The sequence below is a fragment of the Drosophila innubila genome (assembly GCF_004354385.1).
Source record: "Drosophila innubila isolate TH190305 chromosome 2L unlocalized genomic scaffold, UK_Dinn_1.0 5_B_2L, whole genome shotgun sequence".
Taxonomy (NCBI): Eukaryota; Metazoa; Arthropoda; class Insecta; order Diptera; family Drosophilidae; genus Drosophila; species Drosophila innubila.
The window spans coordinates 2,000,884-2,018,138 of record NW_022995373.1 but is presented as its reverse complement, the minus strand read 5'-3'; the positions used below and the strand labels follow the sequence as shown (position 1 = coordinate 2,018,138).

Here is a 17,255-nt window from a genome sequence, read left to right as displayed (position 1 = left end):
AATCACGTTTTAGTACGAAAAACATTTTGGTTTTATGAGATATCTCAATTAAACTAATACAATATGCATTAAACTTGGTTTTATATATCCTGACCAAAGCTGGTTCAAATCGAACCACTATATCATATAGCTGTCATAGGATCGATCGGGTCAAAATTAAATTTTAGTATGATAAACTTTTTTGTTTTACGAGATATCGTAACCAAACTAATAAAACATGCATTTAATTTAGACTTATATATCCTGACCAAAGTTGGTTCAAATCGGACCACTATATCATATAGCAGTCATAGGACCGATCGGGCGAAATCCAAGTCTTAGTATGAAAAACTTTTTTTTTCATAGTAAGTACGACCGAAAATTGGCATTCGGCACTGCGCAAAAAGTAATTTTTATGTACAAAGAAGCTCACCCTTTTTGCTCACAGTGCACAATGCCAATTTTCGCTTTTTTTATATTAATTTATATTTTTATTTAAAATTTTTAGATTAAACTGAATTTTGTCCGTCACAAAATTGGATATCAGAAATTTTGGGGCCAGAAATTGCTTTCGTCACTAGACTTTTACCTCGTTTAGAGGTTTTTTTGTGGGATTCTTAAGAACCAAGATATAACGAATATGGTAAGAGGCATTCCAAACAAAGCAAGAAATGTATGGCAATCACTTGTTGATGTCAAAAAAATATTCGAAGCGGTGAAATGGCTAAAAGGCATTAATTGCCTGTATTCAGATATATCGATTCTTTATAATGCAGAAGCCCTTCTAGATGGTGTTAATGTAGACTGCATATATGATACAAATTTAAGCGATTTTCCAAATGACAACCGTGTATTAGCGAATGTAAACACCGATTTTGAAAATATCATTGGTGAGCATGTTTTGGAAGAAGATGTTCTTACCGATAAGGCAATGCTTACAAAAAAAAAAAAATTCAGATTACTTTTATGAAAATATGACGATATATCCCATAATAGAAAGAAAAAATTGTGCTGAGCCTGCCACATTGATAATCGAGATGAGAATTTGGACCTGAAATGTTTCCCTGATATTTTCTGTAGCGGTCGAAATGGTCAAGGCCAGCAAAGAGAAGTTCAATTAAAGCCAGGAGAGTTTATAAAACGGATTTTGAAATGCAAACATAGTACATTTCGATTAACCCGAATAGCCCCAGCGTTACCATATGGTAACACGCAATAAACATTTACTAAAACTTAATTTTTAGACAATATATTAACATTAGACTAACTTTAATATGGTATTCTAAGAGTAATTTTTTGTCTCAAACTGATAAAAAGTTGACTGAAACAATCTCTTGAAGCTAGCTAATCGAAAAATGAGCATTAAGTTGCTCACTATATTCTGCAGTGCAAAAAAAACGGCATTTGGCAATTCGTCGCAAGCAATGTTGTGCCATTACGCGTAATTGTTGAATGTCTACACATTGGTGACGAGGTACTCCATACCTCTCCATCTGAACAAGCGAGCAGAAAAATCAAATGAACGAACTAAATTACTCATAATCACGGACTTACCTCTCTCGATAACTTCTGTCATTCGACAAATCGAACTAATTTCAAACCATTTAATACAACTTCATTATGGTGCACCATAATATTATAATAATGAACAATATAGGTGGATAATTACCCAACTTTAATTGAATATAATTCATTTATATTCAACAATCTTATATAACTTTTTAGACCTCGTACTTAAAAAGAGTACAGGGGTCTATTGGGTTTGCTTTAACGAATATGTGCGTAACAGGCAGAAGGAGGCGTGGCAGACCCTATAAAGTATATATATTCTTGATCAGCTTAATAGCCGAGTCGATATAGCAATTTCCATCTGTCCGTCTGTCTATCCGTCTGTATGAGCGCCTAGATCTCAGAGACTATAAAAGATAGAGACACCAAACTTGGTATGTAGATTCCTCTATATTGCAAGCAGATCAAGTTTGTTTCGCTCACAAATCGAAAAAGAAATTTCATATCCAAATTATATGAACAATTTAAAAGCTAGTGACACCAAATTTGGTATGTAGATTCCTCTATATTGCAGGCAGGTCGAGTTTGTTTCTTTTTTGAATCGGACCACTATATCATTTGGCGACCATAGGAACAATCGGTCGAAAATCAAGTCTTAGTATGAAAAACTTTTTTGTTTAATGAGATATCGTAACCAAACTTATAGAATATACATTTAAGTTAGTCTTATACATCCTAACCGAAGTCGGTTTAAGCCGGTCCACTATATTATATAGCTGTCATAGGACCGATCGGGCGAAAATCAAGTCTTAATATAAAAAATTTTTTAGTTTTATGAGATATCGTAACCAAACTTGTAGAATATACATTTAAGTTAGTCTTATACATCCTAACCGAAGTAGGTTTAAGCCGGTCCACTATATTACATAGCTGTCATAGGACCGATCGGGCGAAAATTAAGTCTTAGTATGAAAATCTATTATGTTTTATGAGACATTGTAACCAATATGATAGAGTATGCATTTAAGCTAACTTAATATTTTTTAATTTTTTCCATTATTAGGTTTTGACATAGTAAGTACGGGGTCTCCGACAGTCGAGTATGCTCGACTATAGCACCGGCCGACTAGTTTGCCTTTAGTGCGCCAGCGTACTCTTCTCACATTTTCGGCATTGTCTAAATTGTTGACATTGTTAAAATTGTTTAGACGTTTACAATTTATAGTTGACAATAAATTGTTTACAAGTAGACAATCGTGTAATCTACATGGTGCAGTCTACGAGGCACATCGCTGGTCGCAAGTAAATTTATAAGACTTTTTTGCAAATATTCGTATTTTGTGGTTTTAAAAACACCAGTACCCTGTCGGTACTAGCACTAAAATATGGAAACAGCCGAAAAAATTGTCCTGTCGATTATCCTGACAAGGACGAAAAAAAATAATGTTTTTTTCGAACTCAGCGACCTCAAATTTATCAGTCCGGAAAGTCTCATGAAGAAACTCGGGTTATATCGGCAATACCTATTCTATTTGCTTGATTATACAAATATAAGATAACAACTTAGCTTAATGTAACATCGGGTACGAAAAATTTGAACAAAAACAACTTTATGAGAATGGTTGAAGACAATAAGGAAATAAATAAGAATTTATCTTCAATATTTGGCCGGCTACGGAACACAGAACAGTACTGGAGAGTACGAAAAAATTATTTAAATTGTATGATTGACATTTATGGACCCACAACATTTTTTTTAACGCTTAGTCCTAGCGAATATCATCATATCATGGGACGATCTTCACGATTTTCTACTCACAAGTAACAACATTTCAAATAAAAAATCAAGAACAATTTAAAGTCTTTTTGCTGCTGATCCTGTCAGTGTCTCTTTCTTTATGAATATGAAATTTAAAGCGATATTAAACTTTTTACTGTCCAAAAACAAGCCTATTGGAGAAATAGGCGTCTTGTGCATCAATCAAGAGGTATGCAACATTTTCATACACTACTTTGGGTTAAAAATGCACCTTTTATTGACAAGTCAAGTCAGGAGGAGGTGGCTGCCATTATTAAAAGATATATTACATGTCGGCTTCTGCCAAGTGAAACTTTTCCAACAATTTATGATCGTGTTTGCAAATATCAAACAAATAAGCACAACCAATATTGAATGCGAAAAAAAAATAAAAAATTAAAATCATCAAACATATGCCGATTTAGCTTCCCAAGAAAAACTGGAGACTGTTAAGTTATTCATAGCGTTGCAAAATCAATTCTAGGTCGTCGAAAGCTGACAAAGAAACGATTGTATGATTTACCAAGGAATGAAGCAGAGAAAAATATTAACGATTATAATGCTCAAGTTTTGCTAGCTTGGTGTGGAAGCATGGATATTCAATTTATAGGAAAAAAATCTGGCTCACTAAGCACATATGTTTGTAAATATCACACTAAGCCTGAAAAGTCACTTGCAACAGATGATTTTAGATATTTTTTTAAAAATAAATTAAGAAACTTGTGGAGATTTGCAATGCGCTCTTTAACAAATAGGGAGTGTGTGATAAAAATACAGTTATAAGATGGATAGATATAAATCAGGATGGATTTGAAGTATTATTGGAAAATGAACTAAACGAATTTGACAATCTAGCCTTAAATGAAGACAGTCTTTCTATTTCTGATCAGATCTCTCAGCTAAATTCAGATTAACGAAGAATATTTGATGAAGTTGTAAACACTGTAGGTAATTATTGTAGTGCATGGAAAACAGAATAAGAAGAGAAAACATGAAAAATCCTCGGTTATCTCCAAATAATGTTTTACGTAAATTCATTTCTGGAGTTGGAGGAACAGGAAAGTCGTTTTTAATAAATATGCTGAGAAAGTGTATTACTAAAAATCTTGGTGAACAAGTCGTTGTTGCTGGACCAACTGGAATCGCAGCTCGAAATATAAATGACTTTACAATTCATAGATTATTAAATTTGGTGGTGGAGCATACATATACCCAAGTATTAAGCATTATATGTTGCTTGACTAAAAATAATGCGAGACAGCCTGAAAAGTGTCTGTCTTATTATAATTGATGAAATATCAATGGTCTCCAATGTGACTTTACAATATATACATTTACGTCTTTCAGAAATATTTGAGACCTTAGAACATCCTGATGGCTAGTTTGGAAGAATATTTTATTATTTGGAGATATATTGCAATTAGATCCAGTAAATGAGCCATCTCCTTTTGTTAATATTTCTAAACAACGATTTGAAAAACATTTGTGGCCTTCTTAGAATAAATGTACGGATAAAGTTTTTTTTCATACGATGAGCTAACACAAAACATCCGACAACAATCCGATCAAGAGTTTGCTACGACCTCAGCACATATAAGATTAGGTATTTCAGACGAAAAAGATTACCAGCTTTTATCCACAAGAGAAATTAAATTAAATATTAATACTATTGAAAGTTGTCTTTCTGACCTTATTAAATAAATATATTGCATGCAATCAATAAATTGCCTACAAATACAATATTCTTATTTCCGACAAGGGAACAATGTATGAAGTTAAATATGGGAATGCTAGACCTAATTCCTTCTGAAAAAAGTTTTCTAAAAGCTGAGGATTTAATAGGGGCTACAATAGCTCTTCAAAAAGCTAAAACTGCAAAATCTTTAGAAGCACTAAGAAAAAAGGCAAATGCTCGACAACTGCTAACTTAGCAGACGCTATTGAAATAAGAAAAGGTGCAAAAATTATGCTACTTCGAAATCTAGATGTTTCATCAAGATTGGTAAATGGAGCGATAGGAATAATTAAAAAGCTTCATGAATCGATGACTACCTTCAACGGCCGCTCGGAAAAAAACAGTTGTTAGATTAACAGTTCAATTTGAAGATAAAGAATATGAAATAGAACGCATTGAATAAAAATTTCAATTAAATCAACGTGTTTTTATCCTGCGTAAGCAATTTCCTAGAAGCTAAGCGTATGCAATTAACATTCATAAAAGCCAAGACTTAACTTTGACATCTGGAGTTATAGAAATTGGTGACACTGTTTTTGCAAATGGTCAAACATATGTAGCGTTATTCCGATTAAAGACACTCTCAGGTTTACATATACTAAATCTTAATCCAAAAAGTATAAAAACAAACGACGGGGCTATAATAGAGTATTACCGTTTGAGGAGTATTTATAGAAAAGATCTGCAACACCTTGTTGCAAATAACAAAAAAAATAAAAATGTTTTTGATAAAAATATATATACGAGTAAGAAAACAACAGCTTTCATAGATCCATCGATATTAGATACAAATTTAACAAGTGCAACTAATAATAATAATAATTCAAATGATACAATTATCCATAATATTCAGGGTATGGAAAACCCAAATAATGCTAATTCGGTCTTTCAGTGCCTAATAAACATTAAATGCATAAAAGACTCAATTTTAAATGACACAACTAGCAATATTTTAAAAGCTCCATTTATAAATTACACAAACCCACTTAAGATGGGGACAAATATAAATATTTCTGATTTACACTCTATATTATTTGAAAACATTGAACAGCAAGATAGCGGAGACTTTCTACGACGTTTACTGAATTGTAATTCTTTGGAAAATATTAAACAATTGATTACGCATAAGCTTGTTGAAATAATAAAATGCTCTAATTGTAATAATAGACCCAATCGACAGATGTCAGATAATTTGATTGCTCAGTTATATATACCCCAAGAAAGAAAGCTTAACATAAACGAGCTAATAAGCTTTAATTTCGGTAGCTGGAAAAATATTGAAAATAGCACATGTAGCAATTGCGTGGCTTCTCTTCAAAGTCAGTCTCTTATTGAAAATTCAGGCCGTGTACTAATATTCTCACTTTGCCTAGTTGATCAGTTGAACATGAAAATAACGAATTTGAATTTAACAAACATTCCTCAAACTGAGCTAAGATTTGAAAATAAAAGATACGTATTATATTATATTACAGTGTTCCTGACCAATGTTAGGCGGCGCTCAGCAAAGATCAAGGGCCGAAACTATGTGCTCTGGTTATATAATTACCAAGTTGTATGGCACCGACTTTTGGTCTGAGGTATATTTCTAAAAAATACTGAACACCGTTTAGCAGAGCTAGAATGTCAAAAGTATCACTGCGGACGGTAGTGGGCTAATGGGGCCATTAGGGTCTTTTGGAAAAGTTTTTTATTTCATTTCCTCCCAAAGCCTCCCAAAATAGTCGGGCAAAATGCACATAATATATTTTTATCAGCCCAAATCGAAAACATGATAGGCTTTTTTTTCAATTTTTATTTTTAAAATAATTTTTAAATATTAAAATTAATTTAAATAATAATTATATTTGAATTTTTATATAAAAATTAAACTATAATTCTTATTTTAAATTTATCTGGCTTCGTCGTTTTCTAAAATGTACTTGTAATTTTTTATAATAAAAATTTTAAATAAATTGAAACATTGCCTACCTCGGTTTAAAAGACATTTGAATTCAAATTGATTTTTATACCCTGAGCTCATTGAAAATGGGCAAAAAAGGGTATAATGTGTTTGGCAGAATGTATGTAACAGGCAGAAGGAGGGGTGGCAGACCCCATAAAGTATATATATTCTTGATCAGGATCAACAGCGGAGTCGATCTAGCCCAGTCCGTCTGTCTGTCCGTCTGTCTGTCCGTCTGTCCGTCTGTCTGTCCGTCTGTTTGAACGCGTCGATCTCAGATACTATAAGTGCTAGAGACTTCAAATTTGGAATGCAGGTCTATGAATACCATACGCAGGTCAAGTTTGTTTCCAATTTTTGATGCCACGCCCCCTTCGCCCACAAATTGCAAAAAAACGATTTACAGGCTTTTTGACATAGCACTCCCTAACTGAACAATCAGTTGAGAAGTATGCGTGTTAAACAACCCTGAAAATTTCAAAGCGATTGACCCATAAATAGAGAAGTTATTTCGGAATTTACATTTAATTCAATAATTACATTTGCGTGGCAAATCAAACGTGCGGGCGAGACAGCATGTTCTCGTTTGTATGCAAGGCGCGCACAAAGACAGAACGAATTAGTACCCATTTTTTTTTGGTACCAAATAAGAATCAAGCGATAAGCAAAAATATTATCGATATCATGTAATGAAAATGTTAATGTATATTTTATGTATATACAAATATACTATTTGATAAAAATATAATTGTGTTAATATGTAAATATGTATTTTTGCAATGCAAAAATCAGCAGAAGCTGATAGCTATGCATTAAATTGCATAAGAGAAGAAGCGATCATTTTGCAGCACTACTTTTGCATCTTTGCCGAGCACTGAAAGCTGCAAAATAATAATTTTAATTATTAATATTTTCGATTCCTTACACATATATATAATAAGTATCGTTGTAAAAAAAAACTTAGCATTTTCCGCTTTAAGAATCTCATAAAATTAGACATTGCCTTTATTTCAAATTTCGCGCACTGCAGCAGCCTTTGGCAGGCCTGAATCTGTTGCGTAAGAGGGAGAGTGAGAGAGGAAAATGGGTGCTGCCAGATTGCAGGCTGAGCAAAGTTGTAGTTTGTGGCTACTCTGACACACGCTACATCGATTGTAAAGCGATTACGATTACGACTTGCGACTCACAATTTATCAATTTTAATTAATTTTAAATAAGTTTATTATATTAAAGTTTATTATATTAAACTTATTTAAATTTAATTAGAAATTGATAAATTGGAAATCGCAAGTCGTAATCGTAATCGAGTGATGTATTAGTTCAGTGAGGCATTAATAACGTAGTCTGCAGTGATAAGCACAGTGATTTAAGAAAACCGAAAGTTGTTCATAGTTTCGCGTGTGTAATTTTTGATACCCTGAGCCCATTGAAAATGGGCAACAATCAACTTTATAAAAGAGTACATGGGCTCAGGGTATCCTACTGTCGAGCGTGTGCTCGACTGTAGCCGCACCTCACCGCGAGCGAAGCGAGCCGGGGGTAGGCGAGCGAAGCGAGCAGGGGGCGGAGCCTCCTTGTTATAATTTATTTTTATAGTTTAGCGAGCAAACGCTTAGTTTTGTCTGTAATAATGTGGTTATCGATACTGAGTCAATATAACAATACTTTTAATTCGCTTAAATTTTCATGGTTATAGTTTACCCGCTCATTTCCAAGAAAAATGTTCGGAAACAGAGAACGCAACTTTGTAAATGTGAAATATTAATTTTTTTGTATTTAAAAGTAGCTAACAAATAGATAATATTATTTATTTTTTTCAGCGCTGGGTAAACGGTAACTTCTGGGGCAGTAGAGCTTTCCGACGTTCAGGAAGCGGCCGTAGAGTTAGTGACTGGCGCGAAAACTTTTTAGTTGTCGTGTCGCCAGGTCTGGTCGTGGGCAGCAGTCGTGGCCTCAAGTGGCAGGTTGTAGCCATATCCCTCCATATGGTCAACCACCGGCTACTTGCAGCCGCGCTCTAACTTCAGCTCCAGCTCAGTCATTGGCCACTTGCAGCCACGCTCCGGCTCCAACTCGAGCTCCGGCTCCAGCTCAGTCAATGGGGACATGCAGCCTTGCTTTAGCTCCAGAAAACAGCCGTGGACAGGCCACACGCAGCCACGCACCAGAAGCATTGGCAGCTCATAGTGGCGCTCCGGAAAAATACAACCACGCAGTGCATTTTAATGATGCAGATGCGAAATGTGCGTTTCTGAGATTTCTTAAGAACACACATACATATAAAACACAAATATGTGTGTAACAAATGTTAATGTACATGACAAAAAAAAAACCTGAAAAAAGGGGGCTCCAACCCCTGCTCGCTAGGCTCGCTTACCCCCGGATCGCTTCGATCGAGGTGATGTATGAAAGGACTAGAGTCGAGCCCAATCGACAGTTATATGCTCGCTACCCACATCTCCGCGGCAGTTAGATTTAATGACCTTTAATTAAATAAATAAATACTTAAAAAACTTCAATTTGTACAGAGGCTTAATTTTATTGACACTTTTAACTGTAAAAATGTTAAAATAAAAAAAAATTAAACATACTTGCGTACACACATACATACTTATATGCAAATTTGACATTTATAGATTAACATAATTTAATGAACAATGAAAAAAAAAATATTAACATAAAATTAATAAACATAACATACATATTATGTCTAACATAAATTATACTATGTTAATATAACATTGATGTAACATGTATAACTAAAATTATATTATGTTATTATAACATTTACATAACATGTGTACCTGTTGTTACCCCCACCCCTCCAGACTGTGCGTACCACGGCGTGCAAAGCGAAACTTATTTGCTTAATAAATTCGTTGTTTATAAACCGATCGTAAAGAATTTTTTAGCATACATCATAAAGATGGTAGTCTATACGTGTGATGAATTTGAAATCTCTACCTATTAAATTAGCCATTAATTGGATATTTTAGTTTTTTTTGTCGAATACAGGAAAGCTTGGGGCGTGGCAAAATTCTAAAGCAAAATTGATCTGCGCGTGCAATATAGCAGTGTTGTCACCGACTTCGGTAGCTCTAGCTCTTCTAGTCTCTGAGATCCAGGTGATTATATGTCCTCCATATATCATATTTCCTCAAATATCTTTTATGTTTATTAACTGATCTCGATGAAATTTTCAGCACACCTCAGGGTTTGTCCTCCTATCCTCTGTGCTAAGTCCCAAGGCTGTAGCTTTAAAATTGCTCTTGTTTTTTGATTTTTATATCATTTATTAGGGCGGAATTGGGCGTGGCCAAATTTAAAAATAAACCTCATGTAGGTCAAAATCTTCGAATTATTGACACCAAATTTGGTTGCTTTAACTTTTATAGTCTCGGAGATAAAGGTGTTCAAAGTAGTGTACCATAATTGTCACGAATCTAATAGGCTCTAGTGCCCATTTTTTGGGTACCGAGCTAAAAATGTACGTCCAAGCCACGAATTGATTTTACGAACAGCTGACAAACCATCTCTTTAGCTCTCAGCCCACTACGCCACAACAGCCCTAGACCGATCGGACGCCAATAAGTTATAGAATATGTTAAAATAATTGTTAACATAATCAAGATATTAAGTTATTCAAGTTTTAATTATTGCCCACGCTCCCTCATCGAATCCAACAGCAAAATTTATAATTTGAGTATCTTGGCTGTTTACTATCTGATCGGCATGAAAAATCTAGAACACTTTTCTCTTCGTCTATGCAAAATCTTGAATCACAAGCTTTTAAATTGCCATTATTATTTGGCTTTTGTCGATTTTTAGGCGATAAAGGGGGCGTGTCCGATTTTAAAAACAAACTAGATCTGCTTGCAATATAGAGGAACCTACATACCAAGTTTGGGGTCTCTATCTCTTATAGTCTCTGAGATCTAGGTGTTTATATAGACGGACGGATATTACTATATCGACTCGGCTATTGATGCTGATCAAGAATATATATACTTTATATTGTCTGCCACGCCTCCTTCTGCCTGTTGCGCACATACCCTTTAAATCAAACTTTTTAGACCCCTGTACTTTTTTTTAAATACGGGGTCCAAAAATTTTTTTGTTTTTTTAGATATCATAACCAAACTTATAAAATAAGAATTTAAGTTAGTCTTATTCATCCTTATCGAAGTTGGTTATGAGTGAGCAAAATAGTTTTGAATTTTTAGCTTTTTCAATAGTAAGTACGGGGTCTCCGACAGTCGAGTATGCTCGACTGTAGCACCGAAACCGAAGCGTGCAAGGGGCGGAGCCCCCTAGTTTCAATTAATTTTATTAATATTTTTTTTTAATCTAACGATATTTTACATTTTTAGTAAGGAAAACTTTTTTGTTTTTTAAGTTATCTCAACCAAACTCTTAGAATTTATCATTTTTACCATATGTTACACACTGAGCAAATTTTCTTAAAATCTAATGACTTTATCAAATAGCTGTCATATAAACGATTAAACTTTAGTATGATAATTTTTTTTATTTTTAGCGATATCTTAACCAAACTCACAATTTTGATTTTAGACGCCAAATCTGGAATTTTACCGCCAAATTTTGCATTTTTCCGCCAAATCTGGCGGCTTTCCCAAAGTCCAATTGAAGGGAAACATTAAAAAAAACAGCGGGCAGCGTTAATATAAATATTCGTTACCTCACGTCTTAAGAAAAAATTTCTTGATTTTAGAAATTATGTTTCGATTGTTATGGGTCCGAGACCCTGTTTTTCAGAAAATATTAGCCACATATTTAAGAAATTTAATTTATATTTTTAGGGTTAAGAACAGGATTTTTTTTCTGTGTGTGCAGGGTATAAGCATACTTTAAATTATATCTTTACTTTTATTTCTGTTAGCGGATATGTGGTAGAAATATTTAAGTCCTAGAAATTTAGTGGGTATTTATGCTTAATATTAAAACACAGCTTCACACCGCACCCCCAAATGTTATACTAATTAAATAATGAAATAAACTAGAGCCATACGGCTGTTTTTTATGGATGAAGTTGTTGTTTGGCCGCATAATATCACCGTTGTGGTCGTCATCGTCGTCTCCATCATTTCATAAAGAGCTTTGCGCACAGTTGCACACAAATGAAATGCAGCGCCTGTAACAAGCACGACAAGGACAACAAGGAGCGATACTTGGATTGCAATGCATTGGATGGCGAATTCCGGTACTGCTAATTACTCAAGCAGACGAGCACGATGAGGCTTCAAGGACCTTGTCGGCGGCAAACATAATGAACATATGCGACATAGTGGCATAAAAAGGTTTTTGCCACTTGAAAAGTTCTACGGTTTCCAACTACTGATGGGGTCATCGGGGATAGCGGAGTGCAGTAGCGAGGAATGTAGCGAAAGGGACGGGTAGGGTATATTACGCGCTTGTAATTCTAATTAGTGGTATATGAAAAACATAAAGAGAGAATACACAGAATGATATGTTTGCAGAAAAAATATTATGTTATTACAGCTTTTGAGCACAAGCCGGTTATGCGTGGGTGGATTCAACCATAAATAGGCGTGCCCAAGGGGCGTGGATTACGTAACTAAGATAAGAGTGAGTGTGTGAGACCGTAAGTACAATTCAAAAAACTAGATGGCAACAAAAGCAGATTGAGAAAAGGGTCAAATGGGTCTGATTGCGAAAAATTTATTCGGAAAACATTAAATAAAAAACAAGTCGGAAATACAATAGTCGAGTTCCCGACTATAGAATACCCGTCACTTATTTAATGATATATTAATGTACTTAATATCCCACAAAAAAAACCTCTACACGAGGTAAAAGTCTAGTGACGAAAGCAATTTCTAGCCCCAACATTTTTGATATCCAATTTTGTGACGAACAAAATTCAGTTTAATCTAAAAATTTTAAATAAAAACATAAATTAATAAAAAAAAAAAGCGAAAACTGTCATTCGGCACTGCGCAAAAAGTAATTTTTATGTACAAAGAAGCTCACCCTTTTTGCTCACAGTGCACAAGTTTTCGAACCAGTCACTAACTCTAACTAACTCTATTGTGACGAACAAAATTCAGTATAATATAAAAATATTAAACATAAATATAAATTTAAAAATTAAAAAATATTTAGTTAACTTAAATGTATATTCTATCAGATTGGTTAGGATGTATCTTAAAACATAAAAGATTTTCATAATAAAACTTGATATTCGCCCGATCGGTCCTATGCTATATGATATAGTGGTCCGATTTGAACCAACTTTAAACATGATATGTAAAACCAAGATTTATGCATATTCTATTAGTTTGGTAACGGTATCTTATAAAACAAAAAAGTTTTTCATACCAATACTTGATTTTCGCCCGATCGGTCCTATGACAGCCATATGATATAGTGGTCCGATTTGAACCAACTTTGGACAGGATATATAAAACCAATTGTTATGCATATTTAATCAGTTTGGTTACGATATCTTAAAAAACAAAAATGTTGTTCATACTAAGACTTGATTTTCACCCGATCGGTCTTATGACAGCTATATGATATAGTGGTCCGATTTGAATCAACTTTGGACAGGATATATAAAACCAAGTTATATGTTTATTGCATTAGTTTGGTTACAATATCTCATTAAACAAAAAAGTTTTTCATACTAAGACTTGATTTCGACCGAATGTTCCAATGGGCTCTATATGATATAGTGGTCCGATTCAAAATAGAAACAAACTTGAGCTGCCTGCAAGATAGAGAAATCAACAGAAATCAGAAGGATATTATTATTTTTATTTTGTTTTTTCCAATGAAAAAATTATTTACTTTTAGTAAAATAATAATAATAATGATTATTTAGTTTTTTTTTTTTTTTTGAATCAAAAATAAATCTCAATTTGGTTGGTCAAATAACAAAATACCGTTAGTTTGTAATTTTTGATATATAAAACATTTTTTTACAAGATGGCTTTTTAGAGATGAATATTAAAATGTAGAAAAGTATGTTAGTACTTGGTCACATTAACCAGGCACGTTTGGTTTGATAGTTACTTCTGGTGAACGGGACTGATACCATATCATGATACCAAATTTTGTGTATCACTGCTACTTTGTGCTACTTTTCTGCTTCCGTCATATTTTCTTATCGAAATACATGAAATGTTTATCGAAAGTTTTCTTCGTTATCAATGTGCAACTGCAGCAGCAGTTTTTCAATTACAAATAATTTATTTAAATTTATTAGATAGTTTTAATTTAATTTTCTATCTGCGCTGTTCATAACTTTTCATCGACAATTCGATTATCAGGTATTGGCAGAAAAATTTATTAAAGCGGTCACCAGGACGTATCAGTAGCATTTGTTCCTTTTGCATGTATAGGTATAGTGCAGGAGCAGCCACCCATACAGTTACATGTTAGCGGCGCTCGTGTGTGCGTAGCAACAGACACAACGCGTGTAAAATGAGAGAAAATATGCTTGTATTGGTAACGGCCGCTGCGTAATACCACTAAGCAAATAACCTAGGTTAATAGGTAATACACTCTTCGTGTGAGGCAGCGCTGCTTCAGACTGACAGCTTATGTGAGTCAGTCAGTCAGTCAGAAAAATATATATTATATATATATATATATATATATGATTATCGTGATTAAATGCAAGTATATAAGGGCTATCCTAATTATGTTCAGGTTTTCATTATAGCCTTCCCGCTTGCTTCATTTTATATTTATATAAATACTTGGGGGCTCTGCCCCTGCTCGCTTCGCTCGCCAATCCTCTGTTCGTTCGCCTGGCTCGAATCGCTCTTTGCTTTGACACGCCATTTAAAATTTTTCCTTTTATTTTCTCCTTTTTCTTTTTTACTCTCATTTTATTTTTGTAATTTTTGTCAAGGGAATACAGTCTTATTTGTCCTGAAAATAATAATAATTTTGCAGGATAGTCCATAGTAGGTTTAAAAATCGAATATGTGCCATCACTATTTATTTTTAAAGACGATTCGATGTACCCTGTCCGTCTGTTTGAGCGCTTCGATCTCAGAGACTATAAGAGCTTGGGACTTCAATCTTTGTACTTTACTTATTATACATCTTGAGCATATTTTATTTAAATCGAACCGCTATATATACTAGTTGCCATAGTAACAATCGCTCATAATTCATGTCTTAAATACAAAATCTGTTTTTTCATTTTTTTCTTATGTATCATAACCAGACTTACAGAATATGCAATAAGGTTTTTCTTATATCTCCAGATCAAATTTAGTTCACATCGTTCCACTTTACCATATAGGTGAAAATTAACTTTAAGAATACAATACCTGAATACACCGTGATCGACTGTAGCCGAACCTCACTGCGAGCAAGGTACCCCTGTTTAATTTGTATTGGTGTTTGTGTGTGTGCGTGTGTATATGTGTCCGTCTGTCTGTCCGTCTGTTTGAATATTTGGTAGGATTAGCTTCTGAGTTTTTGATATTTCTCAACCAATCTGACAAAATATTCATCTTGGCTGGTTTTATACATCCTGACCAGATTTTATTAAAATTGGTCCACTATGCCACAGAACAATGGGTAGTGATTCAAGTTATTGCATAAGCTATGTATATTGGTGTACGTGTGTGTATGTGTATGTGTATGTATGTGTATACACAAAATTTTCCATCAGTTTTTTTTGATATCTCAAAAAACAAAAAGCTTTTTTAAACCAAGCTTAGTTTTTGATTGAGCGTCTCTACTGCAGCTATATGATATGGTTAACCGATTTTAACCAAATTTGGTCTGGATGTATATTGAAAGCCCAGATGCATATTCTATCAGTTTGGTTCCTATATCTCAACAAGCAAAAAACTTTTTTATGCTAAAACTTCACTTTCGATGTATCGTTTCTATGGCAGCCATATTATACAGTGGTCCGATCCAAAAATAAAAACAAAACTTGATTTGCCTATGGTATCCAGGGAGTTACATACCAAGTTTGAAGTCTCTAGCTCTTATGGTCACTGAAATCGACGAGTTTAAAGAGACGGACGGACGGACAGACAGACGGACATGGCTCAATCGACTCGGCTGTTGATCCTGATCAAGAATATATATGCTTTGGGGGTCTGCCACTCCCCCCTCTGCCTGTTACATTCATTCTGCGAAGCACATTACACTTTTTTTTGCCCATTTTCAATGGACTCAGGGTATAAAAATGTGGCACAACAAAACTATAGTTTTAACAAAAGTGCGTTGCAGAAAGACACAATAAGTTTAGGTCAATTAAACAAGTTTAAGCCCGAGCTGTCAAAAAACAAAACTAAACTATCTTGCAACACTGGCTTTTTCTGCAACACAAAACAAAGTTTTTTGGCATCACTGGTTATTTTTGTCGCGCAAAAGCTGTCTGCTACATAGGTTTGATATGCCACTCTTTTGCTGCTGTTATCTTTGAACTCTAAGTAATATTTATATTTACACTTAATCACTGCGGACGGAAGTTCGCGTTAGTGACGAAAGCATCACGAAGGGTGCGAAAGGCGACTAACAATATATACAGCTAAGTTGGAAAATTTGCTACGACTGTCCGATCAGATCGAGTTAAATACCAATCGAAAGGTTTAGTCTTAACTTACAAAGTGGCATACTAAAACTTTTTCTAACCAACCTGGGGCATGAGATACGGGGGTGTAAGTGAGAGGGGAAAAATTTAAATGATTGCAGCTAATGGGGCTGTAGGGGCCTTTTGGTAAAATTTTTTATTTTTTAAAAATTTAACTTAAAAATACGCGTCGATTGATACCCCAAATCCGATAACTGGTTCAAAAGATAAATAAATTTGAAAATTTTGGTGGACTTCTCAAAATGAAATGAAAAGTTAGTTTCTTTGTCTGTCTGTTTGTATCAAAGCGCTAAAGAAGCTTAGATGTAACGATGGGGATTTATTCCTCTTTAAAAATCTAGAAATGTTTGTTCTACGACTTTTTAAAAAATCCGCTAGTTTAGCGGGAAAACGCTTAATCCCGGTAAAATTGAAACCTCAACAGTTTTCAAACCAGCTACAGAAATGCTCTATATATCATTGGAAAGGGCTTTTATGGGTACCTTTAAACTTTTTTTCTATAGTACTCAGGTAAAATTTTACAGGTGAAATAAAGTTTTTTAGCTTAAATTTTGTCGATTTTTGACAAAATGGCTCTAACGATTTCTGTACAATACGTACAATACGTACAATTTTGCGTTTTTTGGTATATAAAACATAAATTTTGGTTGAAGGGTTTGGAAGATATTACCTGTTAAGT

The 17,255-nt window shown here is 34.1% G+C and overlaps 1 long non-coding RNA gene across 1 annotated transcript; it reads left to right on the top strand.

Annotated features, from left to right (window-relative positions):
• The first annotated feature begins 975 nt into the window (after positions 1 to 975).
• LOC117782594 lies at positions 976 to 16,328 on the top strand. Its single transcript, XR_004617301.1, has 4 exons — positions 976 to 987; positions 4,785 to 4,791; positions 9,147 to 9,152; positions 16,203 to 16,328. It is a non-coding gene; the product is annotated as an uncharacterized LOC117782594 (long non-coding RNA).
• The last annotated feature ends 927 nt before the right edge of the window (positions 16,329 to 17,255 follow it).